The sequence below is a fragment of the Papaver somniferum genome, chromosome 10 (assembly GCF_003573695.1).
Source record: "Papaver somniferum cultivar HN1 chromosome 10, ASM357369v1, whole genome shotgun sequence".
Taxonomy (NCBI): domain Eukaryota; kingdom Viridiplantae; phylum Streptophyta; class Magnoliopsida; order Ranunculales; family Papaveraceae; genus Papaver; species Papaver somniferum.
In genome coordinates, this window is record NC_039367.1 from 34,615,697 (window position 1) to 34,624,475 (window position 8,779).

Genomic DNA, 8,779 nt, shown 5'->3' on the forward strand with positions numbered 1-8,779 from the left:
TTTCGTCCCTTATACATAACATATGCTAACTTCAATTCGACTCATACCTGACAAAGAGAGTACATTTAGCTCTTTAGACAGAACCTGATTTCTTCAAATTACATATTCACTATAGCAAATATTTTAAGAGGTCGATTTGCTCGGATTTGTGTTGAATTGAATTTGGATACTCCATTCATTTCGAAAATCCGTGTGGGTAAGTCTATTCAACGAATTGAATACGAAGGATTAAGTAAGTTATGCTTCAATTGTCGGATGGTAACTCACAGAGAACTTGATTGTCCTTTGAAATCTAATCAATCCACTGATAACCTTCATACTGTACAATCCAATTTGGCTTCTTCTTCCAAGCATGAATCTTCTCATGAAAATTTTGGTCCTTAGATGTTGGTTGAGCATCGGAGAAGATACCGGAATTCTTCATCGGCGACAAAAGAAGATTCTGGAAAGTAGGAATTACTGTTTAGTCCAGTTTTTCATGTAGTATACTAGTAGTAATATGTAGCACTAATATTAATATGTAGTATACTAGTATAACATAACAATATTAATATGTAGTATCAATACATAACTTTACAGTATTGATATTGTAACACCCCGTGTTTTTAGCATGACGCATGCTAAAAGATGCGTCATTGCTCGAGATGAAGCTTCATCCATAGCTTCTGTTGCATGAGATGCATTTGGCCCAGGGCCAATATCCGGTGCCAAGTAAGGCATATCGCGTATGCATATTGGCTAAGGCCAATATGGCATTAGTTGGAGGCTACATTGGCCAAGAGCCAATCCTGCATCAAATGATGCATTAGGCTAGTTGGGTAGATGGCCTTGAATATGTACAACCAACATGGCTGGACATCGGGTGGAAAATGTACAACCAACATGGCTAGATATCGAGTTGGCAGTGGATAGCCAACATGGCTGGATATCGAGTTGGTAATGTACATTTATCATGGCTGGGTATAGGAGTGTCCTACGGGCCAAAGCTATAATACAACCATCCTGGCTGAACATCGAGTTGACATTTGAGTGGCCTATGGTCCAAAGTCGGAAATACAACCATCACGGTCATACATCGCTGTTGACCAGAATGGTAAGGTGCATCCATCATGGCCTGGGGAGTTGATGAATGATTTTTCCTCCCCCAATTTAAGTTCTAAAAAATGTCAAATTAACATATATAGGGAGGGGTAGTTGGTTGATGGTGCATTGATGGTTTTTCAAAATGTGATTGTATTAGTGGTAAAAAGGTTCTTTTCAGACTTGTGAAGAAAACAATTTTTAGATTTAAATTAAACTAGACAATTAAATAAAGTTGTTCAAAGTTATAGTGAAAAACACCAAGACACTGGATTCCACCATTGTCCCATTAAATGATAAATTTTATTCAATATTCATGCAATTTTTTCATTTTCAAGTGATTCTAATATTTGCCTATAATAAATTTTTGAAGTAATAATTGTAATCACAGAGTATGAAACATGAAAAGTTTTAAAAAACCCATCATGCTTCATCAAAATAATTCACAACTACTCAATAAAAATAAATTTATCTATTTCAATTCCATGCAAATAATCATATAAAAATATTGCAAATAAATAATAAAAATAGAATTATACCAATTAATCTGGGACAATGGCTTCCTCCGTTGCCTCAGCTAATAGGTTTATCTCCTCATCCCAAAAACACACTCACAAGATAAATTCATGGCTAAAATAGGTGTTTTTATTGATGTATATAAGATGAAACAGGAATTAGCAACGTTGTAGAAGTGTTACAGCGTCACTGTTACAAAGGGGTAAGTGCTATTGAAGACTGATGTAAACGATAAGCCTTTACTGCTGTAGAAGAACGACACTGGTATTGTTATTTAAGACTGCTGAAGAACGAATGACTATGTGAGTCTGTTCTTCGTGTTCTTGAAGCTCTTCAATGGCAGCAGCAGCAGCAACACTGTCTTATCTGTAATCGCTTCTCCTCGGCTTTCCCGGACTCTAAACTCTCTCCTAAACTTCCTAACCCTTCTTATGACTCGACCCAACCTTTTTATAACTCAACAGGGTCATCAAATCCCGATGAAATCTCCTATTTCTCTTCTCTGCCAGTTACGGGTTTCTATCTTCTTCTCTCTTCTGTACGCGTCTGTTAGCTATCCCATTGCCACAAAACTCTCTCCTGACTTGAGCAAAACTAGATACATGTATATCCCGCGTGAAAGTCTCCCAAAAATTTCTCACAAAATATTTGAACATGAACAGCAACATACGTGTCCTGTTTGGACTTTGATTGCTTCTCCCGGTCATTCCAGTCCAACTGGTTGGGTTAAAATCGATTGTACCAGTCATGTTCAGTCAGTTAGAGTCCATACGTACCAAATACAACCATTGAATCTCCTAAAATCTCGTCAGAATTCGATCTCCAAAACTGTTCTTTGCTGCATGCATGTTCCCGCCAAAACTTGTATTTGAATTATGAAGATGACCTCCCCCTTATCCAGTTCGAGAGTCCCTTTAGTACATGCCCTGAAATGGGGTGCCTTTAGCAATTCTTCTGGGATGTTTTCCGCACTTTTTCGGGGTTCCTCCGGGGTATTTATGGATGTCTCCAACATACTTCTGGGGTGCTTCTGGTAGTTATCAACGGAGGTCCAAATGCCGCATTTTTATCCAATTTCGCCACAAAGCCTTATTCTTCCGAAAACACCTACAAATAAATAAAATAACCAAATAAGTACGATATCGAGCACTAACAATATATACAAATGAGCTATATTAGACACATAAATGCGTCTATCAAATACCCCCAAACTTATTATTTGCTAGTCCTCGAGCAAATCTAATCTAAAATAAAATGACTACACTTAGCACGTGCAGTAAGCCGTTAAACCACTAGGTGGCCCTAGTGGCGGAGTTTGTCTCCGGAGGGTTTACCATAGGTGTACCCACAAAACCTTTACTCCTAATTGGTCACAAGTATCCAAAGAGCTATGAGGACATACATATTCTCAACATATCTCCAAGTAACTAGAATGCCAGAGAAATTAAAGGTGTCAGCTCTAAAGCTAACTGAAGAAAAGGGGAGACACATCCACACGACTGCTAGATAAAGAGATATCCGCTACACAGCTAGATAAACATTGTAAGATGCGTCCGCTGCTTTACAGCTGGATAAGATTAGGAGAGAGATAAAAATGAGAGGGACATCTGCTACACAGCTGGACTAATTACGTGTGATGAGTTAAACCAGTGCTAGAAAGATATTGTGCCAGATTGAAAGCATACTAACAAAGCAACCAAAATGCATCTTTCTTCGACTCTCTCACAGTGCCCAGTAGAAACAACGCCTTCTTCGGTCTTCAACTGTTGATGATAAACTCTCGAACCTCATAGAACCTTGACAATTAACTCTTCTCTTCGATTTATTGCTTGACTTATAAATTTCTTCTTCCCTATGGCCTTATTGAACAAAAAGAACGTAATAATGTTTCATCTTTTTTTTTTTTGAAAAAAAAAATTACAAGACAAAAATTTACATGGCCATGAGAGAAGGACTTTCAAAACTTGGATCTTCGCAACTTGTGATGTCTTGGTATCATGGATTCTAACAACTTATATCATTTTCTCTTATAACTTCAACTTTTGATTTTTGAATTATTCTCTTCTATTGTTGCTTCTAAACCTAAAACGTCTTCACTTTCTTCATAGATTTTGATGTCGCTCCGCTTGTGATGATGATAAGTTTCTACTGAGAGAGAGTCGCAATCCAGTAACTAAGACTACATTGTGAGGTTGCTTTGTATTTCTGGCATTTCCTGACCTACTTGCCTTTCCATCATGTATGGTTAGGTCCATCACGGTTACCCTCTAAAAGGGTCAATTTCTCTCCTGAATTTCAAGGATTTCAATGTCTTTTTCTCTAATGTCTCAATAAGTTGTTATCTCTAGCATTCCAATTTCTATCTTTTCGGTGAGAAACAGTATGTAAACTTAGCTAACCGGATACCATGTGACGCTAGAAGTTTCAAAAGTGCAACTAAAAAGTTTCTCCCATACCCCCAAACTTAAATCTAACATTGTCCTCAATGTTTCTAATGATAAAATTAACAGCATGAACGAGGAGAAATTGTTACCACTTGAAGCAAAAAGGGTTGAGGAAAGATATTACCGTGTTGCGTGAGATTGGGTTACCTCCCAAGAAGTGCTAAGTTTAAAGTCTTCAGCCAGACATCAAATACCTCAAAAAGGATCTTCACCTTCCAAAGTCATATACCAATAGCCGAAAAAGTTGTGGGTCCATAATACCAAATAGAGCTAACACCAATATGAGACAACTGCACTGGTTCAGAAAAATGAACAGAAGGAGCACATCCTCATCTAAGGTTTCTTACAAGACAACCAGATCTATCCAGAGCCTCCAGTTGGGCTTCATAAGAGTGTCTTGAAAAATAGATTCATCCGAAAAACGGGTTTCTAATATATGGATTTCCTCCTGAACAGTATCAGGCGGATCAGGTTGTGGAATCTGAATAGACTCAAGCGATACCTCAGATGCACTAGGCTTGAGTCCCAAGTTAGGGACTTCTACTGGGGTAATTGACAATCTCTACCCCCAAATTTAGGGTAATCACTATTCTCCGTAAGACCTTTAACTATGGCTTGAATTTCCGGATCCGGAGAGTATTTAAAATACTCTAGAGCTTCTTCTAGTTCACTACCCCCAAACTTAGAGTTTGGGTGTCTCTAGATAAACTAGTCACAATATTCCTAATTTGTAGACCATCCGGTTCCTGAAAAAGGTCAATTGCTTTCTCTGAGTTATAATCAGGTGGTCCATCCTCTATTCTTTTGAGATATACTAGCTATAGGACTTATATTTTTCATATCCTCTATGGTCATCCCTAGAGTTTCCTTATTGTGTTGAAGCACGGTTACTGGCCTAATCTCATGATCACTATCCAAATCGGAAGTTATAGGCAAAATCTCAGATGGGCCTACAAATGCATAATTGGGGTCCAACTTAGGAGGATCTTTAGGCTCTTTGAAATAAGGGCTCAAGGTAGATTCGGTAGCTAGTAATGGTTCAAACCTAGATTTCCATCTATCGATATCTAACATAGGAATAGAATCCAACAGAGCATTTACTTGTTCAATGTTGCTATCATCGTCGAAATCCATGCTAAAACGGGCTAGACAACTCTCTAATGGATCTTCTGATTCTGTGTTTGGTACAGACTTCGGAACTAAGGTTCTTATCATGTTGACCTCTTCAATGCACGTGTCATCTAGCTCAGAATGTAGCTTATTGACATTAAAAATATTCAACTCAATAGTCATATTACCAAAAGATAGATTCATAATACCATTTCGACAGTTTATGATCGCATTAGACGTGGCTAAAAACGGGCGACCTAAAATCACTGGTATTTGGTTCTCTGTGTCAGGGACAGGTTGGGTATCTAGGATAATAAAATCCACTGGATAAATAAACTTGTCAACCTCTGTGAGAACATCCTCGATCACACCACGAGGAAATTTAACGGACCTATCAGCTAACTGAAGTGTTACCTGGGTAGGTTTCATCTCACCAAGTCCTAGCTTAAGGTACACATGGTACGGAAGTAAGTTCACACTGGCTCCTAAGTCAAGAAACGCTTTCTCAACACGGTATTTACCTATTGTACAAGCAATGGTTGGGGACCCTGGGTCTTTATACTTAGTAGTAGTGGTATTCTGAATAATAGAACTCACATGAATAGCTATGAAGGCTTTCTTCTGGACACTGAGCTTACGCTTTCGCGCACACAAGTCCTTAAGGAACTTGGCATAAGAGGGAATCTGCCTAATTGCATCTAGTAGTGGAAGGTTGATAGTTACCTGCTTAAAAACCTCCAATATATCATTAAAGTTGGACTCCCTCTTAGTCGGAAATAGCAGCTGGGGGAATGGTGCTCTGGGAACAAAGCCGGGCTCATCAGGACCCACATTGGTCTCTTTGGAGACTCTATCAGTCTCCTCATTTTCTGGCTCAGCAGGGTGAACTACAACATGTTCACTATCAGGCATGGAAACCTTGTTGTCAACTTTCTTTCCACTCCTAAGGGTTGCAACAGAGTTCACATGATTGTACGATTTCTCTCCTCTAGGGTTAGGAGCAGTATGACTAGGGAACCTTCCTTCTTCTCTCTCATTGATAAACTTAGCTATTTGGCCTACTTGAAGTTCTAATTTAGCAAAAGACTGGGCACTATTCTTAAAATTCTGTTTGTTTCCTCTTGAAAATTACCTTGGCTTTTTACTAACATTTCCTGGCTTTGTGATAGCATCTCTTGGCTCTTCCTTAATATACTAAGGGTTTCCTCAAAGCTGGTTATTCTATTCTCAGATGGGTTCTGGGTCTGACCTGAAGAGTTCTTAGTATAACCAAAACCTGAGGGAGGCTTAGAATTACTAGACTGGCCTTGATTCTGGCCCTTAGACCAAGAGAAATTAGGATGGTTTCTCCAACCAGGGTTGCAGGTCTCTGAGTAGGGGTCAAACTTCTGACGGTTTTCAAACCTAGCATTGTTATAGACATCATGAGCTTGCTCTTCACTAACCTGACCTTCCCAGAATGAGTTATCGGCCTCTATTCCACAACTAGAGACTTGGGCGGCTCTATTAGGTTCAACAAGGGACCTATTTTTAGGCTGATTCAATTCCAAAGCTTCTAACCTTCTATATAAAGCAGCAAACTTAGCATCTGAACCAAAACTTGTATCTACCACATTGGTGCTACTTCTATTGACCAAGAGTCTTTTAGGGGGTTCAACACAAGACTCCCACTGTTGGGATTTTTCAGCGATAGCTCCTAAGAATGTGAAAGCATCTTCAGCATTTTTACTAGTGAAGTCACCAGCGCACATAGATTCGACCATAGCTTTGGTTGAATAGTCCAAACCATTATAAATAATCTCTACAAGTTTCATCTTATCAAATCCATGGTGAGGACACTGGGATAAAAGATCATTGAATCTCTCTAAAAATCTATAAAGAGACTCTCCCTGTTGTTGCACACTAGTACTAATGTTCTGCCTAACAGCTGCAGTTTTATGCTTAGGGTAGAACTTCATATAGAAGGCAGCGATAAGTTCCTGCGATGTTTCTATGGATTCATACGGTAGGTTGTTCATCCAGGTCTTGGCTTTGTCTCTCAAAGAAAAGGGAAACATTTTAAGTTTCAAGACTTCATCGGTAAGGTCCTTTATCCTAATTGTTCCACAAATTTCCTCAAAGTCCCTAATATGAAAATAAGGGTTCTCATCATCCTTTCCTAAGAATATAGGGATCATCTGGAGAATACTAGGTTTTATCTCGAAATTAGCCGTAATGGCTGGCAATTTAATGCACGAAGCTCGGTTGGACCTAGTTGGGAACATGTAATCTTTCAAAGTTGCCATCGCTGGCACAACATAAGTACTAGGGGTACTTTCCTCACAAAGAGACAGATTCTCAAAACTGAAGTTTCCAAAAACACGGCTCTCAAAAGAAGAATCTTCGAGCTCCCTGCTTATATCAGAAGAACTACTAGGTTTTTTGCTAATCAATCGACCTAGAGTATCTATTTTCCAAGCCCTAAAAAAATCGGGCATACACTAAAAATATCAAAAAGAAATAAAAATCCTAACAGGAAGGTTCTATCAATCACACAGCAGGCTGACTCGACTCTACCACAACAAACCTAAAGATTTCTAGCAAACAACAAGCATGATGGATCCACTTAGATTGTTTCTAGACTAGCTTCTATCTCTCGAAGGGGAATTCGTTACAGTTTAAGCAAACCCCTCTGGAATCAATCCGAGTTAAAGTAAGTTGAATCAAGGCGAGGGAAGCTAGGTGGATCTTTGATACCCAAGGCCTCACCGGTATAAGGCGGCGCAGTCACACATTCAACTCACAGAAACCATCAAGAACTTCGAAGTATGCTTAAAAGGTGACCAATATCTTTCGAAAAATTTTCCTAACAAGCTCGATACCCTATAGGTCTCTTTCTAATCAGATTTTAAAGCTTGGGTTCGCGTTAGGTTTTGTTTTCCTAAGGCGGGCAAGAAGGGAGCGGTGATGAAATCCAAACCCTTATCTTGTTTAGGCCAGGCCTTGCCCTTTACTAGGAATATAAAAACAGTCTGGTTCGTCCTCAAACAATTATCACCTTAAGGAATACAGTAACCCGCTTGCAGGAGATTCGCGAGTGTTTCGATTGGACTTACCTCCCGTACCATACAGGCGATGAACCGTTGTAGTCGACTCGGTCCACTGACTCTGGTGTCATTGTACGAACCCGAGGGGCCGAAGTGATATTGTAATCACCATCCTTCCCTGCACACAGTTATATTTAAACCACCCTTCCATAGGGTTTAAAAAAAATTAAAAAAAAATGTCCAAAGTTCATAGTCCAAAAGTCCAAAAATAAAGTGCAAAAGAAAAAGTAAATTACAAAATATTTCCTAATACAATTCTAAAAAAAATAATAAAACTAAATCCTAAAACAAAAATTGTCTTCTTTTTCTTCTCTTTTAGCTTTAAGCTTTGTTCCAAGTCCTTAGTATCCAACTTCAAGCCTGCAAATCAAAGACACACCCAAAGAAACGTAAAGAGGAACAAATAAAAATAATAATAAAAAAAAAATCTAAAAAAAATGCTACCTAAACACAAATCCCCGGCAGCGGCCAAAATGTGATTGTAGTAGTGGTAAAAAGGTTCTTTTCAGACTTGTGAAGAAAACAATTTTTAGATTTAAATTA